The sequence below is a fragment of the Microcaecilia unicolor genome, chromosome 3, assembly GCF_901765095.1.
Source record: "Microcaecilia unicolor chromosome 3, aMicUni1.1, whole genome shotgun sequence".
Taxonomy (NCBI): Eukaryota; Metazoa; Chordata; class Amphibia; order Gymnophiona; family Siphonopidae; genus Microcaecilia; species Microcaecilia unicolor.
Genome location: NC_044033.1, coordinates 131,226,660 through 131,250,611, shown reverse-complemented (window position 1 = coordinate 131,250,611; position 23,952 = coordinate 131,226,660).

Below are 23,952 nucleotides of genomic sequence, written 5' to 3'. Positions count from 1 at the left end.
TTATTTCTCTTAAACTGACAGGGCCTGTCATGTAAGTTTTCATTAGATAATGGGTAAAGTTACCCTGTTACTACCCCCACCCTCTTGCTAAGGATATAATTTTACCCACACTCACTTACTTCTCCTTTGATTATTTATCTGGATACAGCAGATGTCCTTAGTCATAGGAGTCTCTGTCTTAGTTGCTGACCAGCAACTTATCACAAGTTAGCATAGGCCAAATGCCAAACCACAACCTTAGAAGGGTAGTTTTCAGAAAAAGCACATTATAGCTCTCTTGCAACTCTTAAGTCTGCTCCCAGCTCAAGAAAAGCAAAATAGCTATATTAAAATAAAAACTAGAAATATGTATGGTTTGCACCTTTTCATGGCCTCTGTGATATACAAACAGTGGCCAATCCAGGTCACAAGTACCTGGCAGAATCCCAATTAGACTGCAAATGTACAAAATTAAGCAGTATGTTTACAAAACTACTGGTCCTTCACTGGTCATCAGTCGGCTAGTGTATACAGTTTAAAGTCAATCATTAGGATTTTAGGATGAACCTTGTGGTCCCCTACTATTTCAAGGGAATGTGTAAATTAAAAAAAACGTTATCTATGAAATTTCAAATAATGGCACCCAAGTATACACTTAAAAAAGTTTTGGTAAACAGCACTAGAAAGAAACAAACATTCTCAATTATATATCTATATACACATATTCATAACTCTAGAAGAAATAAAACACTACTCTTGAGTATAGTCCACCAATAGGGGCAGAGCAAAATCACATGGAAGAAATCTGAAGGAATAAAAAAGAATGTGTAAATTTTATGCACCATTGTGGGCCCTACATGCAACTGACTTTGCATTTACAAAAGTACCTTTCGTAAAGGAATTTGGATTGGTTGAAACATGCATAACACTTGCTGCTTTTTTGGCAATTTACTGCTGCTTGAATTAAGGTAGGAGCAGATTTGCTGTGGTACTTGCCGGTTTTTGTTTTTTCCACCAACAAAATACGTCGCATTCCTATAATTATCTCCACCTAGGGTGATACATATTGTCTATTGCCATTGAACGCCAGTTAGCAGAAGAGATAACAGGCCTTCTTTGCTGACTAACTAATGAAAGCGTACACACGATCGTTTGTTTTGGGGGCAGTTATCCCCCTGGAATAACTGGCTCTAAATCCTTGCAACAATGTCATGATAGATTCCAGGATAGCTTCCCACAATGGCATGATTACAGAGACCAGTGACCACATTGAAGAAATAAACAAAATCTTCTTTGTAGTATCATGGCAAGGCCATCGGTGTTTGGCTAATGACATGGCATTGGTGTTAGTACGTGTCCACGTAGCTATACAAGTTACCTCAGACTACAGGTCCAGGGTCAGGCAGGCAATTTAGGTCCTTTGAAGAATTACTTATCAGCTCTACTTGTTGTATGTATAGACTACTTGACAAGCGACAGCTCAGGCCCGGCTATTGTGTCAGGTGACCATATTTATTTATTTATGCATTCTTGTATCTCACTATTATCCAAAAACAAACTTCAATTCAAAGTGGCTTACAATTTACATTTTGGTGGAGCCACAATAGTGTTCTGCAATGTGAAGAGGGCTTCTATAGTTCATGTGGTTATTCATAGAGTTTTTGAAGAGATAGATTTGAAAAAAAAAAAGGTAGTGGTAGCTTTTGTGTTCAGTTGTAGAGTTTTGGTGATGTTTATTCATATAGTTTTTGAAAAGGTAGATTCGAAAGGAAGGTGACGATATCTTTGTGAGTAGCTGTAGAATTTTTTGAAGAGGTAGGTTTTCATTTCTTTTCTGAACTGGAGGAGATTTGTGATGTTTCCTATGATTTTTGGTATTGAGTTCCACCAATTGGAGCCCTGGTAGCTAAATCCTACTCTGTAGATAGTTTTGTAGATGGCGTTTTTGCAGTTGGGTAGATAGTTTCTGTTTACTGGGCTGACATTTTTTGAGGATAGCTCAATCATGTTAAGCATTTTCGGGTGCCATTCCAAATAGTATCTTGAAGATTAGGGTGCTCGCTTTGAAAAATATTCTTGCCTTGACTGGTAGTCAATGTAGTGTTTCGAGCAGTGGGGTTGCTCTTTCATATTTTATTTCTTGAAAATCAGTCTTGCTGCCGCGTTTTTGACTGTTTGCAGCAATTTTGTGCGTTTCCCTTGCACCCTATGTATGTTGCATTGCAGTAGTCTAGTTGTGTTATTATCATAGGTTAGACCAGTATTTGGAAAGATTGTCTAGGGAAATACATATGCCTTTTGCTTTTAAGTTATTTTCTCCATCCAACGGTGTTCTGCAGGATGTTGTATAATGTGTACTCACATTTCTTTTCACAAACAGGACCCGGCGATGCCATATCTCACTATGGTCAACCAGTTGCTGATCATATTATCAAACATTAAGGAACTATTATTAAGCTTTATAACTACACTTCCTATTCCTAGTACAATGCCTACCATTCCATCTCTGCAGGTTATGAAGGTGCTCGGTCTGCCAGGCACAGAGTAATCAGTGCCTCTGGTGGGAAGGGCCATTGCATGACACACCCTACAATCCTTGGGATGTTCTTTACTGCAGGAACTAAGTGGGTGGCACACAGTTACTAGTGGCAATGGGGTCATCATTCACAAAGGACTTATTGAAGCCTGCAGTCCCAGGGGGCCTTCAAATGGCAGTAACATCAGGGTGGCTTTGAGTTTGTGGAAGTGTGGCAAATTTTCTGTTGATGATCACAGGCCACCAAGGAAGAGAAAATGGGAGAGAATGGAGAATAAAACCTGTGCAGGGCGGACTTCTACGGTCTGTGCCCTGAGAAAGGCAGGGACAAATCAAACTCGGATATACATATAAAGTATTACATACCATGTAAAATGAGTTTATCTTGTTGGGTAGACTGGATGGACCGTTCAAGTCTTTATCTGCCGTCATTTACTATGTTACTTGTGTTTTCAGTCACATCTAAGAAGGAGTGCATACATACTGCATATGTGTACCTGAAACTGATTTTTCTATGAGGTGCAAGCAAGTTCACTGTCACAGTCAGGCACGCACTTCAAGAGATGTACACTGAAGCGGGGTACTGTTGCATCACACTAACAAGTGCTGCTTGAGTTGGATGCACAGACTTGCATAAGTTGGACAGATTGCATAAAAACTAGCCGTTCTGCAGCTTGTTCAAGGATGGGAGGGTAGGAAATGAAAACTGGGAGGCTAGTACACAAAGAACCATATTACACCCTACCACCCAATGATGTCTGCAAAGGCAGGAGCAGTGGATTATCACACATGTTTAATGGCCCCCCCCCCCCCCCATTTGGGGGCCAAGTCCTCTTAAGTAAATAGATACATATGTGGGAGCCACCTGTAGCAGGCTATGTATCTAGAGTTTTTTTCTTGCAGTGCACACATAAGTGGCAGAGTTGGAAGTGGCCGCAGATAGGACTACATTTGGTGGGGAGACTGCAACAAGCAAGGTGTCGCTGTCTCAGCCTATGGCACTGGGTCCTAGCCTGAAAGAGTACACAGCAGTATGTTTCAGACCAAAGTAAGGTCAAATGTCAAGTGGTTGTTATCCCATGCTAGCAGGGGCATGGATAATGTATAATGAAGAGGGCAGTTCCTCTCTTGTATGGAGGAGGGCCAGTGCCAGAGTAACAGATGATCAGCAGTGCCTACCTCAGACTTGGATGGAATGGAGATGCTGAAGGCTTCAAGAAAGAGAGTCAATGGTTGCAAAGGGGAAGATGCTTTGATGGCAATCCCCTGATAAAAGCTGTGCTGTGAGCACCTAGGCATGTCAGCAGTATATGCCCCGGATGGAGCAGAAAATATGCATCTTGACTAAGGCAGAGATAGAGGGATCTGTGTGACTCAAAAAGCTAGGCCACTTGTTCCAAATACTCTAGATAGAAAATCGAGTCATATATCTGATTGCTTATTACTGTAAAGTGTATACATGAATGAAAATTGCTTGCTACTGTGAATATATTTACATATATAATTTGTAGAATGCTGCAGCTATAATAAAATACCACTCTTTTTTCGGATAGCTTGTCAAGCATTGATATATGCTGTGTATGATTTGGCATGAGAGTGCCAAGGTACCACCTGCCCAGTTTGATGATTTTATGTGCTTCACTGAAGACTGCATTAGACTGGTAGATTTGAAATGTTATAACAAAATAAACATGCTTTATAAAGTAAACAGATAAGCATGTAGGAGATCATTTTCAGCAGTGGTTGCAAGCAGCTTAATTTAGGGGCTCATTTAATAAGCTACACTAAGAAATGGGCTTAGCATGACCTTACATGGGACTTTCTCACACACTAATCCCATTTCTTGTGTGGCCATAAAATTGTCTTTTTGCTATTAGTTTCATTTATGGTCATGTGTTCAAGTTACTATTGGTGCATGAAGAAACAAGAACAGTGGGAAGTGGACTGAGCTCCCTGGATACAAATCAAAGAAATTTGAATTCTTAATAACGCAAATTTATTCATAGAAGACGGAACACAACACTGTGTTTCGGCCAAGGGCCTGCCTCAGGAGTCTTTCTATAATGCCTGGAGAGTGAAAGCGTCCAATGGTAAATGTGCCAATCAGCACTGAAAACAAATGGTCTTAAAGAAGACCTTTAAAGAGAATTCATGCTCTCAAAGTGAATGGCATAAATTCTCTTTGCTACACTCTTTTATAAAATTTGTGTTATGGAGTATTTGAAGTTTCTTTGCTTTGTCCCCGGAGAGTCTGGTTCACTTCCCACTGTTCTTGCTTCTTTTGTGTTCTTCGTGGGATTTCAGCATTCCTCCACCCAGGTGGATTTTCTCTGTACCATTGGTGCATGGTCATTAAAAACTCTTGAGCACTTACTGTCTTCTATTTAAGAGGTGGTAAGGGCTTCTGAGTTAACCCTGTGGTAATCAGTTAGCAAGTGCTAATGTGCACGAACGACTTGGTTATTGCTTCCATGCCCACTCTCTGTGCATTCCTTGCCCATGCATGGCCTTCCAAAAACAATTTTTTAATTAAATACTGTGCACCTACCGTGTACAGATGGCAAAACTAATGCAGGACACTATAAAGTGTCCTGCGTTAGGCTGTTCTTGCTACATTAGACACACATTAGCATCTAACACAGCTTAGTAAAAAGGGCCCTTTAAATGCCAGTGCTGGCACTCAGATTTATATGTACTGTATATTTAATGTCACTATAAATGGGAATCGACGGTGCTGGGTATATATTGAGCGAAGCAGGCCTAAGCTAAACATATACAGTGGTGGAAATAAGTATTTGATCCCTTGCTGATTTTGTAAGTTTGCCCACTGACAAAGACATGAGCAGCCCATAATTGAAGGGTAGGTTATTGGTAACAGTGAGAGATAGCACATCACAAATTAAATCCGGAAAATCACATTGTGGAAAGTATATGAATTTATTTGCATTCTGCAGAGGGAAATAAGTATTTGATCCCCCACCAACCAGTAAGAGATCTGGCCCCTACAGACCAGGTAGATGCTCCAAATCAACTCGTTACCTGCATGACAGACAGCTGTCGGCAATGGTCACCTGTATGAAAGACACCTGTCCACAGACTCAGTGATCAGTCAGACTCTAACCTCTACAAAATGGCCAAGAGCAAGGAGCTGTCTAAGGATGTCAGGGACAAGATCATACACCTGCACAAGGCTGGAATGGGCTACAAAACCATCAGTAAGACGCTGGGCGAGAAGGAGACAACTGTTGGTGCCATAGTAAGAAAATGGAAGAAGTACAAAATGACTGTCAATCGACAAAGATCTGGGGCTCCACGCAAAATCTCACCTCATGGGGTATCCTTGATCATGAGGAAGGTTAGAATCAGCCTACAACTACAAGGGGGGAACTTGTCAATGATCTCAAGGCAGCTGGGACCACTGTCACCACGAAAACCATTGGTAACACATTACGACATAATGGATTGCAATCCTGCAGTGCCCGCAAGGTCCCCCTGCTCCGGAAGGCACATGTGACGGCCCGTCTGAAGTTTGCCAGTGAACACCTGGATGATGCCGAGAGTGATTGGGAGAAGGTGCTGTGGTCAGATGAGACAAAAATTGAGCTCTTTGGCATGAACTCAACTCGCCGTGTTTGGAGGAAGAGAAATGCTGCCTATGACCCAAAGAACACCGTCCCCACTGTCAAGCATGGAGGTGGAAATGTTATGTTTTGGGGGTGTTTCTCTGCTAAGGGCACAGGACTACTTCACCGCATCAATGGGAGAATGGATGGGGCCATGTACCGTACAATTCTGAGTGACAACCTCCTTCCCTCCGCCAGGGCCTTAAAAATGGGTCGTGGCTGGGTCTTCCAGCACGACAATGACCCAAAACATACAGCCAAGGCAACAAAGGAGTGGCTCAGGAAGAAGCACATTAGGGTCATGGAGTGGCCTAGCCAGTCACCAGACCTTAATCCCATTGAAAACTTATGGAGGGAGCTGAAGCTGCGAGTTGCCAAGCGACAGCCCAGAACTCTTAATGATTTAGAGATGATCTGCAAAGAGGAGTGGACCAAAATTCCTCCTGACATGTGTGCAAACCTCATCATCAACTACAGAAGACGTCTGACCGCTGTGCTTGCCAACAAGGGTTTTGCCACCAAGTATTAGGTCTTGTTTGCCAGAGGGATTAAATACTTATTTCCCTCTGCAGAATGCAAATAAATTCATATACTTTCCACAATGTGATTTTCCGGATTTAATTTGTGATGTGCTATCTCTCACTGTTACCAATAACCTACCCTTCAATTATGGGCTGCTCATGTCTTTGTCAGTGGGCAAACTTACAAAATCAGCAAGGGATCAAATACTTATTTCCACCACTGTAGCTTATTAGGATAGCAGCTTCATATTGATAATATCTAAATAATTTCATGGTTCCTCCATCATTCCTCCACCTGCCACTTCATTTTACAAGCGAAGCCCCATTTTACACAGAGCATAGAGACTGGACTTGAGACATCCAAGTGGGAACCTGCTCAATTCCAGCGGTATTGAAGAAAAGCATTTGCTTTCATAGAGCAACCATTTTACAAATCTATATTTGGGAACAAATCAGTAGAGGAAACTCAGCATCTTACATGTGTTAAGTGTCAGCACTTACAGGTATAAGCTGGTATTTTGCAGTATACATATGTAAGTGATTATGCTTACATATGGAAGTTGGTATTTTGTTATGCAAATGAATATATGTTGGCAGTTACCTGTGTATTTGAGCCATTTTTAAAATCTATACTTATAAATTCTGCTAATTAACAAAGGGGCTACAGTCTTTATTTATTTTCAGGTTGGAGGGAGAAATAAACAATAGGGAACTAAGAAGGATACCTTCTTTAATCCCTCCTTTATTGGGCTGGCTGAAAAAAAATCACTTTTTAAAAAACTATGCACGATAGGGTGCAACTGTAAATCTCAACATGGATATATTAAATGGCTCCTGGCCAGTTAAATCCCCTGTTCATGGCTAACCACTCAAATTCAGCTGCACTTAACTGGTTAGTGCAGAACTCAAAACCTGCTATTTTGGGTGCATTTTGGGGCAGAGTCGGCACTTGGCCAATTAAGTGCTGCTATAGAGCATTTAGGTGCCTTTTTACTAAGGCATGTAGGCACCTACATGTGTCCACCGTGCGTCAAATTAGCACTACCATAAGCCCCATGTGGTAATTCCATTTTTGGCGTGCACCCAAAACACGCGTTTCAAAATATTTTCTATTTTCTACCGCGGGGCACTTACCCAGCAGTAATTGGTAGTTGAAACTTGATGGACATTTACCACCCGGTTAACGTGTGAGACCTTACCGCTAAGTCAATTGGTGGTGTTAAGGTCTCAGGCCAAAAATGGAGACGCACTGGTTTTCATTTTGCCGCACATCCATTTTCCGGCAAAAGGAAAAAAATCCCTTTTTTCCAGGCGTGCTCAGGAAATGGACCAGCGCATGTCCAGATCGTCAACACAGGCCACTTTTGGGTGCGCCTTAGTAAAAGGGCCCCTTAATCGGCCAGGTTAACCACATAAATAGGACCTCATAAAAGTCAATCCTATCTTTATGCAGTAACCCATAGCCAGTTAATGGCTGAATATCGCACTTAACTGGCTGTACGTTAGTTGGTTCCGCAAACCCTGAAATTCAATGCAGGTGCCCAGACATGGCCCAGCATTTAATTTCTGAGTTTAATGCCAGCAGTGGCCATAAAATCACCGATCGCCACCTACTGAATATTGGACCCCAAAATGCTGGGCACTGAGGGGGAGATTCAATATATGGCGCCTAAAAAAATCCATGTGGAAAATATTTCTGCCTAAGTGAATTCTTTAAGCAGTGCCTAGATTTAGACATGGTGTATAGAATATGCTTAGTTGGCATCCTAGCATCTAAATCTATGCACCTTCATTTACACCAATGAAAACATAGCATAAATCCCGGGGCATAGATTTAGGCACAGAAGGCCATATTCTATAACAACACGTAAATTGGAACGTCCATGAAATGCCCATTTCTCTGCCCATAACTATGCCCCTTTTTGCCTGCATGCATTAAAATTTGCACGTTGTGTATTACAGAATACACTTGAATTTGAATTATTGTCAATTAGTGCTCGTATTTGTTTGTTTAGTGCTGTTAACCATGCTGATTGGCTTGTTAAGCTAATTAAGTTACGTGCAATGTTATAGAATACGCTTGGATTCTGGCATGGAATGCTAGGCATGCTATTTAGAATCTGGGAGTAAGCATGAATTCTATAATGGGATCTTGATGTCCAAATTCCGTTATAGAATACTGGCATAAATTTAGGCACCAATGTTACTAATAGGGGAAAATTAGTACTATACCGGAGTCATACACCGTTATCTTAACACACCAGAACTCCAGTAGTTGTAACAAAAACACTTTTTATTACACCAGTATATCCTTACACATCAGTTGATATAAATCATCTGATAGAAACATTCATTCATCACCATTCATTCACCACTCTCCCATAATGCCTAGCAGTTTTTACTTTGAATATCAAATCAATAGAATCATGATATACATAAAAAATGCCAGTATCTGGTTACCACAAGTCACAAAAGCTCACTAGGAGCCACTAATTAATATCATTGAGAGCAAAATTGAGTCCATGAAGCACTGTTCAAATTCACATATCCAGCACTATAGAACTTATCTTGTGTTACTCAAATCATCTAAAGTTCCTCTCGTCTTAAAATCTGTTGGAAAATCCTCTACGCTCAAACTGGATGCTAATCCAAGTCCTCAACCAACCGGTCTTCCAGATATCATCTGTTGTAGTCAATTATAGGTCCTGGGTGAGAGGTTACTGAAGCCTCTGTCAGAACAAACATGCTCTTCTACTCATACTCGAAACGGGGAACTTCAGTAACCTCTCACCCAGGACCTATAATTGACTACAACAGATGATATCTGGCAGAAATGACACTATAATGTGCACACAATTGTGTCAGACAGTCAAGTTTCACCCACATGAACACCCCCTCATTTGCAAGCCAAGAAAAAGGAAAACACCGTATCGCACCCAAGTAGCATTTACACACAAATCTGTAACATCCATTTGCACAAGTGCTAGTATTCTAAAATTTGAGCATGCATACATTTAGGTGCTTACATTATAGAATGAAATGGTGTATTGTATTATTTTACATATGCAAATTACTGTTTTCTCCCAGCTCCTCCTACTCCATAAAGAGGCAAGAAGCTACTATCAGTACTGGATATAGAGAAGGAAAAACATGAAGGAACCCTTTAAAATGGCTACCGAGACTTCCAACGGTGGCCTCTCAAGACTTCAGCAGAGGCCGCCGCTGGAAATCTAGGCAGCCATTTTTAAAGAGCGATGCGGCATCAAGAGGGTCAGCGCTGACAGTGGACAGGAAAGACCGGGAATTTTTCCTTCCCCAAAAAATCCACTAGACCACCAGGGTGGCTTCAGGTATGAGCCAGGAGGGCATCCTGTGGCTCAGGGGAAGAGATGCAAGGCAGTCAGATTGCGGCAATAGCAGTAAGTGGGAGGGAGCACAATAGGGCCCCTGGAATCACGAGGCCCTGTGCGACCGCCCCTGTCTCCCCTGCCAAAGACCAGCCCTGGTTTCACTTTAGATCACCTACACCAGATGGCAGTTAGGAAGCATGTAAGGGGAGTTCTGCTTCTGGCTTTTTTGGTGTGGGGGAGGACTCTGGAGGGCTGGTGGAAGATCCTTCAAAATACAGCAGCCAAACTGATTTTCCATCTGACAAACTTTGATAGAATAACTCCCTCTTTGATTCAGCTAAACTGGTTACCAGTAATAGATCATGTGTTTTTCAAAATTAGTGTGTCTCATATATATGAGCTTTGAGGGAACGAGTCCCAAGTACCTTCTGAGTTTATTTTCTTTTTCTAACAAATCTTGGTCAACACAAGCTATTGATACACAACTAATTTACTTTCCTTCATCAACAGGTATCCATTATAGGAAAATTTTGAATAGTTTGTTTTGTTATCAGGCTGTGTATGCCTGATGTTCTTTGCCTAAGGAGCTGAGATCCATCAATTCCTATTTTTCTTTTTGTTTAAAAAGTATCTATTCTAACTTTTCTATTTGGTTACATTTTGTTTTATTGCAAACTGCTTGGACTTTCTTGGGAGTTGACAGACTATAAATGACACATTAGGGTCATGTTGGCTGAGTACCAGGAGCCACTTTCTATTATGAAGATTTAGTAAGGCTCAATGGATCTTTTCTAAAGTGCAGGCAGAAAGGGTGAATTGAGAGACAGTGTCCCTAGATATGAGTATTTATTTTTCAAATGGTTGACATCCAAAGCAATCAAACTAAAGAACAAAATATGATGTTGGTATATGTGTTATGTCATCTTGGATGCAAATTGACACAAAGAACAGGGGAAATATTGTTAATGTTTCCATGTTATCTGCTAATGAGAGCATATCTGTGCAAGTTGGATCAGATAAAGATCAAGCAGTGGAACAGCAAGCTCATGGAGCTGGGGGGGGGGGGGGGGGAGGGAGGATAAAACCCAGTATTCAAGCCCAGCAGGAAGAAGAGGGCAGCAGAGAAAAGAGGGGATAGAGAAAAAGCCATGGGAGTGGTTGGCAAAGATAACCCACATTGCTGACCTGTAACACAACACAAGGAGGCAGGACTGAACACCAGCAGCCTAGAGCAAACTGGAGAACAATAGGGGCCTGTTTTACTAAACCACAATAGCAATTCTCCATGCGGCAATGCCGACAAAGCCTATTTCTTTGAATGGGCTTTGTTGGCATTGCTACATAGGAGTCACTAGCGCAGTTTGGTTACAAAGGCCATAAGATGCTAAAACATATTGTAGACCTTCCAGCATCCTTTCTGATAAAAATTAAATGTGGAAAAAATAAGTGAAAGGATCTATAGAGCATAATGCTTTATCAAACACTGAGAACCCTAGGTTGCCTTAATCATTGGTCTCAAAAGCTTTTTATATCATTTTTAATAACTTGTGTCAAAGCCATTGTCTAAAAAATGTATTGTAAATAATGTCAATTTTCACAAGCAGTCAAGCTTAAATAGCTGAAAGCAGATAATTTGCAAAGGACAAAGGGCCGGTATCATTATGGCATCGCCTGGAATGGCGATGCCATAACAAGTCTTTGTAAGCCACATTGAGCCTGCAAATAGGTGGGAAAATGTGGGATACAAGTGCAATAAATAATAAATAATAATTAAAACAAAAAACCAAAACCAAACCAAGCATGTCCAAAGATGAGAACTCATTCACATCATTTTAGGTGGTACTGAAAACAGGAAATGTTTCAGCAACAGAAGAGATTCTTGTCCACCTCCTCAAACAATGCACTGTACCTGAGCTACTACTGAAAAAGGCGTAAGCTACATTCAAAATTCCTTCCCCTTTCTCTTTCCTACCCAATGCAGTATACCACAAATTACTGGCTGAGTCAGTTTGGGTGGTTTCTCTTTCTAGTACCTTCCTGCTCATTTTATTTATTTTGTATTTTGTATTTACAGTGGTCACCTTGTCTTTTTCTTGCCATGCAGGATTATAAACAAAGGGTGATGCTATATGTCATCTCCCAATTAGAGCCTTAGATATTCACAGGAAACATCAGGAACAACAACAACAGTGGGTATCGTATATATCTTGAACATCATTATTAAAGATACCAGGCCTTTGTCCTTTATAAACTGTTTCTTGTAGCTATTCAGGGTTGGCTGCTTGTGAATTCGGATGTTGGTTGCACGCACAGTCTGTAGATCCAGATGCAATGCAGGAATTTAAAATCTATGTAAAAATATTTTGACTAACCTCCTCATTCTATAACTTGGCAGCTAATGTGTAAGTTATAGAATAATATAGTACTTATATAGTACTTATATAGTACTTATGCATATCAGACACCAATAATTGTTAGTTACCACACAACTGTTAGGTACTATTCTTTAACGGATGATCCATTGTCAATTAACAGGTAATTCAATAAATGGCACTGAAAACTCTGTGCCAAAAAATCGAGGGTGAAGGGCCAGATTCTGTATATGGTGCCTAAAAAATCCGCACGTAAACATTTCTGCCTAAGTGTATTCTATAATCAATGCCTAGATTTGGGAGCGATATATAGAATACGCTTAGTTGACATCCCAGCGCTTAAAACTACATGCGTTCATTTGCACCAATGAAAACATGGTTGAAATCCCTGCACATAGATTTACACGCATTTGGCCATGTTCTAGTATAATGCATGTAAATTTTGGAACACCCATGAAATGCCCATTTCCCCATCCATAGCCATGCCATTTTGAACCTTGTGCTTTAGAATTTAGGCGCAGCTCATTACATAATCCGCTTAGCACGTTATGTGCGTAAGTTCTAATTATTACCAATTATTGCTCATTATTGCTTGTTAAGTGCTGTTAAATATGCTGATTGGCTTTTTTAAGCCAATTAAGTTATGCAAGTTGTCATAGAATATGTCTGCATTTTGGCACTGATCTCTAGGTGCACTATATAGAATCTGGCAGTAAGCGCTATTCTATAAAGGAAGCATGCCCTTTATAAAATAGCATTTGGCATGGATCTGGTGCCTAACTTATACCTGCTAAAAAAGCAGGTATAAATGCCACTTCATACAAATTCTGCAATTCCATGTGCACATTTTTGAAATGCCCCCGACATGCCTCTGCCCATGTCCCTTTTTCAGATATGCACTATGAGAGTTAGAAGCCAAGCTTTATAGAATGGAACACTAGAGAACCAAGTGAAATCTACAGCAAAGAAAATGTTCCACTAAATGTGGAAACTCAAACGCGTGAAACCATTCATCCCGAGGAAAACATTTCACAACTTGATACAATCAATGGTACTAAGCCATGTAGACTACTGCAACGGAATTTATGCAGGATGCAAAGAACAAATTATAAAGAAACTTCAGACCGCTCAAAACACAGCATCCAGGCTTATATTTGGAAAAACGCGATTTGAAAGTGCCAAACCCCTCCAAGAAAAACTGCACTGGCTCCCAATCAAAGAACGTATTGCTTTCAAAATCTGCACCCTGGTTCATAAAATTATCTACGGCGAAGCCCCGGGATACATGACAGACCTCATAGACCTACCAACCAGAAACACAACAGGATCAACACAAACATACCTAAATCTCCAGTACCCAAGCTGCAAAGGACTCAAATACAAATCAACCTATGCATCCAGCTTTTCCTACATAAGTACACAACTATGGAACGCATTACCAAAAGCCGTGAAAACAACTTATAATCACCTAAACTTCCGGAAATCATTAAAAACTAACCTGTGTTTTTCCAAGATGGCGCTGTGAATCGACGCACCTGTGTTTGCTCCTGGAGGCTGCTGTGTTTGTGAGTTTTCCTCGGTGTCTCTGTAGCCTCGTCAACGATGGGGAAGTGGAGGGGGAAGGTAAAGGAATATCCCTCGGTACCTGTGACCTCCTCGACGATGAAACAAACAACCCTGCAATTTCCCAGGCAGCAACCGGGTCCTCAGGGAACTTCGACCCCCTCTGCAGCTCTCGGCCCTTCGGAGTCGATCGAGAGTGGAAATGGGGCTTCCCTGAGCCATGTGGAGCGAATTGCACCTCCCCAGCCTGGAGGAGAGTTGCTGGCTGTTCAAACAGAGACAGACGCCGAAGTGGCTCAGCTGGTCCTGTCTGAGGGTGTGACTGCAGCAACGGAGATAGATTCTCAACTTCGGGAAACATTACTACAACAGGCTTCAAAGGTATTGCCTCAAGCTATTGTTTCCAAGTTAGCTCGTGCTGACAGTCTATCTCAATTTCCTCCTGTGGCTAGTGGAGTGATTAGACCAGCAATTGTGATGCTGGAGTCACTATGGGATATGGTTTACAATATCCAAACCTCTATGCAAACTACTTTAAAGCAGAATTATTCTGATATTGAAGTTCTTTCTGAGGCTGCCCTGCTTCAAGCACAAGTGACTGCACAGCAAACCCAGAAATTGGAACATGTGGATATCAAAATTCAAGAAATGGGATCTATAGAAACAGCTCTGATTAAAGACAATAATTTCCTACATAAACGACTTGAATACCTGGAAAATCAGACTAAAAGACTTAACCTTAGGTTTCTTAATTTTCCCAAATTGCCGTTAATTTCTCCCTTGGAGATGGTTAAAAAATACTTGGTGGACATCCTGGGAATGGACAAGGACTCACTCCCTCCCATTACACGGGCTTATTACACCACTGGAGTGGTGGTAGGAAACCCCCCCGTAATAGGGGAAGGAATGAATCATACCTCATTCCTAGAAAGCTCATTAGAAATAGTTACTCAGAGGTTAACTCTGCTTGTCACTTTTGCGCTGGAGCCTGATAGGAATGCCGTACTACGGCTTTCGTTGAGACATTTAGAAAATCTGTTTTTGGGCTCAAAGGTCCGTATCTTTCCAGATCTCTCATGGCCTACACAGATGAGACGAAGGGCCTTTTTGGAACTTCGCCCCAGGGTGGTGACATTGGGAGCAAATTTTGTCTTGCGATTTCCTTGTTTTTGTAATGTGATGCTTGAGGGTAAACATTTTCAGTTTGTAGACCCAAAACAGTTGAAAGAGTTTATTGATGCAAGAGTTGATGTGAGTATAGTAAACCTTCCCTAATCAGCAGGCTGGGGTCTGAACCAGAGGAAGCATCTATTGATTGTTAATTTTTGTATTTCTTTTTTCTTTCTTTTTTTTTTTTTTTTTTTTTAATTTCCTTAATCTTGGAATCAAATTTCTTTAACTTGTGGACAAACAGGCTGTAAAGATATATACTTATTATTTTTGTTTCCTAATGTTAAATAATGCCGATTGCATATTCACTTTAAGTGGTGATGTATTGGAAAATTTAAATAAATAATAATAAAAAAAACTAACCTGTTCAAAAAGGCAAACCCTACCGACCCAACTTAAATGCCTGTACCCTGCAACACAATGAAACCAAAGCTCGTAATGGACATATAATAACTCTTCCTCTCTACGATTCCCTAATGTGTCTGTACACACGAACCTTATTCTACCACAACATTACTGTATTTGTTCATACCGGAATTGGCGAATGCATTTACGGTACTATGTAAGCCACAGTGAGCCTGTAAATAGGTGGGAAAATGTGGGATACAAATGTAAGAAATAAATAAAAAATTGATGCCAATTAACTGCAATAATTGGTTGTTAGCACCCAGTTATTGCTAGTTAAGGACTTGTTGATCAATTAAGTTGTTTGCGCAAATTAGGCACAAGCCCAAATTTTGGCACAAAACTTTGGGCACCACATATAGAATCTGGGGGTTAATGTAGTAACTGCGACATGACATAGATGAGAGTGAAGTATGAGCAGGCCATGGCTGTGTCACCAAACAACATGTACAACTTATAGAAAACTATCATTTGTCTGCATTGTATGGCACATTGAGGCACACCAAGTTATTCCAGCCATTGACCTGTTGTAAGTGGGCATGCCTACATTTCAGTGTTCCAACAAGGCTTTGTGCTAGTATTCTATAACAACTGAGGCATGCCCTGAAACTGCTATAGAATAGACAATAAGGGCCTCATTCTATAAAGGTCATGCTCCTAAGTTTATGCTCCTAAATTTACACTCCTAAATTTAAAAGCATAATTTATGCTCCTAAATCTATGCTAACTTTAGGAGCATAAACCCCCAGATTCTATATAGCACGCCTAGAGGGGCATAATTGAACGAAAACGTCTATCTTCATGGGCGTTTATCTCCGAGAACGGGTCCGTGAAGGGGCGGACTGAACCGTATTTTCGAAAAAAATAGACGTCCATGTTTTATTCGACAATTTGTGAGCTGGGCGTTTTTGTTTTTCAGCTATAATGGAAAATGAAAGCACCCAGCTCAAAAACGAATAAATCCAAGGCATTTGTTCGTGGGAGGGGCCAGGATTCATAGTGCACTGGTCCCCCTCACATGCCAGGACACCAACCGGGCACCCTAGGGGCACTTTTACAAAAACAAAAAAAAAGGTAAAAGAGCTCCCAGGTGCATAGCACCCTTCCCTTGTGTGTTGAGCCCCCCCAAATCCCCCTCAAAACCCACTGCCCACAAGTCTACACCATTACTATAGCCCTAAGGGGTGAAGGGGCGCACCTACATGTGGGTACAGTGGGTTTGGGGGGGTTGGACGACTAAGCATTAAGCAGCACAATTGTAACAGGTAGGGGGGGATGGGCCTGGGTCCACCTGCCTGAAGTCCACTGCACCCCCTAACAACTGCTCCAGGGACCTGCATACTGCTGCCAGGGAGGTGGGTATGACATTTGAGGGTGAAAATAAAAAGTTGTGAAACATCATTTTTTTGTGGTGGGAGGGGGTTAGTGACCACTGGGGGAGTCAGGGGAGGTCATCCCCGATTCCTTCCGGTGGTCATCTGGTCATTTAGGGCACTTTTTGGGGCCTTATTCGTGAAAAAACAGGGTCCAGGAAAAGTGTCCTAAATTCTAGCTAAAAACGCATACTTTTTTTCCATTATCGGTGAAATGCGCCCATCTCTGTTCGGCCGATAACCACGCCCCAGTTCCGCCTTCGCCACACCTCTGACACGCCCCCATCAACTTTGTCCGCATCCACGACGGAGTGCAGTTGAAAACGTCCAAAATCGGCTTTCGATTATACCGATTTATTCGTTTTGGGGAGATAAACGTCTATCTCCCGATTTGGGTCGCAATATAGGGGTTTTTCTCTTTCGATTATAAGCTGGCTAGTGTTACACACGATTCTGCACATAAATCTAGGTGTATTTTATAACTACATGTGTAGATAGTTTTAACAAGGTGTTAAGCATTGTTAACAGCTCTTAACAAGCAATAACGAGCACTAATTGGCAAGAATTAGAATTTTTTGCATGTACATTGCTAAGCGTATTCTGTAATGTACTGCACCTAAATTCTAATGTGTACACTCAAAAAGAAGCATGCTTAGGAGTGTGGAAATGGGTGTTTTGTGGGCGCTCCAAAATCTACGTGTGTTATAAAATATGGGCTAGCGTGTGTAAATCTACACTCAGGGATTTACACCAGCTTTTTGATGGCGTAAATGGACACGCATAAATTCAGTCATATGAACTATGCCTAAGCGTATTCTAAATACCACATGTAGATTTACGCATAGTATTTAGAATACACTTAGGCATAATTGCCTACCGTGCATTAATTTTAGGCACCATATATAGAATCAGGCTCAATAGGCCTAAATTTAGAAGTATAAACTTATGAACATAACCTTTATAGAATAAGGCCCTAAGGGGTGAATTCTATATATGGTGTCAAAATATTGGTACTGAAATAGTGTTATTCTGTAAACCATGCTTAAAGTTTATAGAATAGTGCTTACACCCGAAAATTGCGGCTAATGTTAGGCGCAACCATTTACACCAACTGAATCATGGTGAAAATGTATATGCCTAAATTAGGTGCATATCCCCCTCATTCTATATGTTAGGAGCACTCCCATTCTGCCCATGACCCTCCCAATTCTGTGCCCCCTAAATTCCTACACCTAAATGTCAATTAAATCTAATTCTTTCCAATAATTGGTTTTTAAGCCAATTATTGGTGCTAATTAGCTTGCTGTTCAATTAAATTGTGCACGCAAATTGGGTGCACGCCCAAATTTGTGTGCACAATTTTTAGCGACTTTTATAGAATTCAGGGGTAAGTGAGCCCCATTGAGGCACTTATATCTTGGCACCAAGTTATAGAATTGCCCCCTTGAGAATTATTAACATTTTGAAAATTTGATACTTGGTTTACAGTCATCTAAGGCATGGCAACATTAGAATAAGATAAATGGAGTTTGCTCTTCTCCTTATCAGCTGAGCACACTGGAGGAAAGATTCTGTACTATCATGAAACTGAAAGCCACCTTCAAGACCAGGACACCAGAACAGAACTGCATAGCATAAATACATAGGTAGATAAGTGTTGCCAAACTGGGATAGACCGAAGGTTCATCAAGCCCAACAGTGGCCAAAACAAGGTCCGATATCCAGGGTCGTGCCCTGCAGTTGGCCCCGCGCCACCCCCCCCCGAAAACGATCGCTACACTACCCGCCGCCCCCCCCCAAAACGATCGCTACACTACCCGCCCTCTTCTCCCCAGATCCTTTTCTTTTTGTTTAAATTTACCTCTGTCCGGCGGCAGCGTAGCGTTAGTGAGAAGGAGGCGGCGCTCCCCCGCCCCGACGTGTCAGTCTTCCCTTTGCTCAGTTCCCGCCTTCTTCTGACATCATTTCTGATGTCAGAAGAAGGCGGAACTGAGCGAAGGGAGACTGACACGTCTGGGGCGGGGGAGCGCCGCCTCCTTCTCACTAACGCTACGCTGCCACCGGACAGAGGTAAATTTAAACAAAAAGAAAAGGAAAAGGATCTGGGGAGAAGCGGGCGAGGTAAGCATGGTGCGGCGAGGCACCCCCCAGAGGATGGCGCCCTCCTGCCATGCTTACCTCGCTTACCGTGTTGGCACGGCCCTGCCGATATCTGGGGTTTCAACCTTTTGGCTGCCTTTTGTGTTTGCAGGAAAGTGGAGATCCCAGTATCCATAAGGGATTCTACCTAGGCAAGTTTCAGTGAACAAACTGGATGTACAGTATGCATTTTAACATTATAACACTATCAAACCCATTGAGTAGAGGCTTTCCCAGGGACAGGGTTAGGACGAAGATTATTGTCTTCACTGCATAAAGTACCCAGAGAAAAAGCAGGTGCAAATCTCTGTGGGCACTTTTTTCTTCAGGTAATTTTCAAAGTGAAAGTACACAATATTTTCACACTAAAACTGATGGAAAATCCATGGTTAAAAAAATATCCTTGGACTGTGCAACAGTGCAGGCAGAGTAAAAATTTCCCTCTTAACAAAATATTTATATGATACTAGTTTAACGGGCATGCTAACTGTTAGCAGCCTTTAGTGTAATGGCCCATATATGTGAGGCCATAAGGTATTTTATTGTATGTTTTTTTTAACAGTCCTATATATGTAAGTCTTCATTTTATCGTGTTGTTCTTTCTGTCTGTATTAGGCACAGTTCCCCCCCCCCCCCCCCCCCACCACCACACACACACACACACACACCCAGAATGAAGGATTTCTATTGTGCTTTCAATTTTCGCTTTTCCCCTTCTTTTCCTATGGGGCAAGGCTGTGAAGTGTCTTTGAGCATATTTAAATGAGGCGATGCACTTTGGAATTTGAAAGCTACTGTAAAATGGGTAACCAAGTCTTAACAAATAAATGAATGAATCCAGTGACTGAAGGACGAGCAAGCATTTTTGACATCTTGACCTCAGAGTAAACTGAATTCACAGTGGGACCATGCTTATTTTGTTTCCTCTGCCCTTTGGAAGGGGGATAATTAGGGTCATGCATGTTACAATGAATTCAGTAGGGAATTTGAATCTAGCTCATGCCTTTCTCAGTAGCTCAAGGTGAGTTACCTTTGGGTATTGTAGACATTTTCCTGTCTCTAGAGGGCTTACAATCTAAGGGGCCTTTTTACAAAGCTGTGGTAAGCACTAACACTTGCTTATCGCAGCACAAAATGGCTTTCCGTGGGGCACGCTGAGGCATCCCATGGTAATTTGAGGATATGCGTGCGCAACTCACATGCTACAAAATAGCATTTTTTTTAGTGCTACAGCAGGGTCTGAGTGCAGAGAGTGGCCATGTTTTGCACTAATCAGTTAGTGCATGGGCATTAGCATTAACTCAACATGTAATTAAACTCTGGAATTCATTGCCAGAGAATGTGGTAAAGGCGGTTAGCTTAGCATGGTTTAAAAAGGGTCTGGACGACTTCCTAAAGGAAATGTCCATAACCATTATTAAATTGACTTGGAAAAATCCACTGTTTATTTCTGAGATAAGCATCATAAAATGTATTGAGCTTTTCTGGGATCTTGCCAGGTATTTGTGACCTGGATTGGCCACTGTTGGAAACAGGATACTGGGCTTGATGGACCTTTGGTCTGTCCCAGTGTGGCAATACTTACGTACTTACTTATTGCTGTACACTAACCAATTAGTGCAGGTTTAGGGCATGAGTCTCTACCACCTACAAAATAGGTAGCAGTAGAGGTTTATGCGTTAATATCCATGCGCTAATGGGGACAATTAGCATGTGGCCATTATTACAAAAAATAGGAAAATAGGCCATTTTACCTCAGTGGAAAAAATGGCTGCAGCACATGGGAATGACTCATGTAAGGCAAACTGAGGCCACGTTTACTGCTGTTTGGTCAAAGGGCCCCATAGGTTGTACCAGGGGGCAATGAAGGGTTAAGTGACTTGCCTAAGATCACATGGAGCAGCAGTAGAATTTGAATGCTGGTTTCTCTGCTTCTTAGCCTTCATCTTTAACCATCAGGCCACTCCTCAACTCTGATATTTCACGTGTTCCAAGCATGAGCCAACCTAAGAATTCATATTAACGTTGCTGTTTTGAAGACATGCAGTGCCTCTAAGCCAGAATATTTAACATTGCGTGTGCTGAATTTTATTTGTCAAAGTCACCAAATATCTTTTCATTCTATACATTTCTAACTCTCAAATCTAGGTGAATTATGTTATTGTGTTTGTCCCTGACATAGTATTGGGAAGTACCATAAATCATGAACAGAGTGTTTTGTACATGAGAAAATTTTAATCAGACCTTCCAGCAGTGAGATTCATTGCATATACCTGCATGAAATGGTAGTAATGACCCCAATCAGAATTTTGGGGGGAAGAACATTCTAAATCTGCCTCAGCATAATACAAATTATTGCAAACCTCATGGTTGAGGGACTGATTGAGGTACTCCTTCCAAACTATTCACTACAAAAACCTGGTCAGGCCAGTGTAGTCCTGGCTGAACTGAGCCGTGAAGGCACTGAAATGTTGCAATCAGCTGTTTTTACCCTGTCTTGATCTCTGCAGTGTAGGGTTTTGTACTAAAGAGTTTGGGGTGAGTGCCTCTGTTATTCCCTCAACCTCTACTTGCTGTGAAGATAACAGAGACACTGGCAGACCAGCTTGAAGTGTTGAAAGTGGATGGAAGAGGAAGAAGGTGACTGAAGGATGCTGGTTGCTTCCTTTTAGTGATTTCTTTGTCCACTGCCTTGGTGTATTTTCTTTTATTACATTGAAATAAAATTATTAAACAACTCCCCATCAAGTGAGAGATTTTATTTCTCCCCCCACCCCCAGCATGCCAGCTCCATGATTTTTAAAAAAAAATGATGCTGTTTCCGCTCATTAGGTAGGGAGTTTTTGATCCTATAGCATTGCCCAGGGCTGGGGCTATCCATATGCACAGTTTTCCCCTGGTAAAATAAATAACTACATACATAACTAAATAAAAAATAATGGAATTACACATACAAAAAAATACATTTTACCAGGGACATTGTCCATGTTCATGAACACAAAGATATTTTCTATTTCAAACTTCAAATGGCATGAATGTCTCGCGCCTTCAGGTTTTTTAAGGGAGGTGTCTATTTTTCCAACTTCAGTTGCTTCTATAAAAACAGACAATTCACAAGAGGGTCTCAGTGTTTATCTCTCAATTTTGCCCATTTTAAAATGAAAAGGAATGAAAGGAAAAGAACTCATTATCCTGTAGTGCAATGCATTTCATTGTGAAGAAAATTCAGCCTGATCTCCATGACATGAGCCAAAGCAACAAACAACTGGCTTGATAGCAAGACGCTTTAATTCTAATATCCATCAGTACCACAGACATTTCATTTACAATTGTTTTATGTCATTCAGGGAGGAGGGGAGCACTGCAAATAATTACTCTTTTTTGGCATGTTTTTTTTTTTCCTGGTCTGTCAACTGATTGCAGATTTCACTTGAATTTCTACTGGAGCAGGGAAAAGCTCCTCGGCGTAATGGGTTCTATCATTGTCACATCTGTAGTATGTTACACCTCACCTGAACTAAAGTGAAAAAGGAAAGCTCTCTAACAGCAGGTTCCATTCACACAAGATAAGAAGAAAGGAGGGAAGGCAGATGAATGATGAAAACAGAAAAGGTCAGTAACACAAGCCTATAGAAACCTTATTTTTTTTTTTTTGTCCTGTAGTGCTTTGTACATTGGAAATATTTCTGTTCGGCTAGCTTTGCTTAAATCCAGTCAGCCAGAATCTATATGAGGGGTATCAAGACACGTCCTTGGTGATTCAGAAAATCTAATTCTAGCCTTGTTCTATTTGCTTCCTCATTCAGTACAAGAATACCTGGCTTAATCTCAACATTATCTTCTAGGGAGAAAATCATATTGGATCCAAATATTGCCTTGAGGGTCTTCTTTTTTTTATTTTAACTAGAGGCCCCAAGAAAAAGATTTGGATGATCCTAGGATTACCCAAGGCAGTGCAGGCTGAAAGGTATGTAGCATTCCATATATCACTTGGCTAATATTAGCGCTGTTCCCATTTACTACAGCAATATTTCTTCGAAATTGGTGATGTGAGTAATAATGTTATTTATTCTGAGGCCTTGGAACTGAAAAGCCATAACAGTGGAAATGCATGTAAAAAAATTACTAAAATGTGTTTTAAAAAATTTCTAAAAGAGAGAGAAAAAAGAAAAGCATAAAAAAATAAAATATATTCATGATACAAATATATGCATTAACAATGGAAACATCTTTTTTCCAATTTGGCCCATCATATCTGATAAGAACAACATAAGGCAATTTCTACATAAAGAGTAAAATCAGCTTATTGCTAATTTTGGGATCATCAATGGGGATGTAAATATTAGGAGGTGATGAGAGAATTTCTTTCCCAGGGAGGTTGCTTAGAAGGTTTCTTGGCATTTCCAGTTTTGTTTCTAGGAAAGTGCCTGATGCATTACAGACTCTGTTTGTTCTCTCTTTTTTCTTTTTCTTCCACATTGCTAATCTGAATATATACGCTTGCCCTTTGCTCAGATTTATGGGTTGGGGCAGTGCTGTGTGTATTTACAGTCTCGTGACCTGAAGACCTGAAGCAGAACAAGGGAAGGAGGAAACCAGGGCCCATTCCATAAACAGAGACAGATATGAGTGGGAGGCAGGGTGGATGGCTAGCAGTTAACATTTTAACTATTCAACCACACAGAAGAATTAACAATTACATTGGAACCAACATACAAATCAGAAAAACAGCAGAGGTAGCCTACAATAAATTGTTTATACCTGCTATTCTACCATAAGTCTTTGTATACTTTTAATATTTTTTAGGGTGATAAAAAGTAAGCTACAGAATATGTAGTCATGTTAAAAAACATGTTTTAGAGGCAGAGAAAAAAAGATGACACGACAATTCAAACATAAGAGAGCTGGAAAGAAAGGTTCT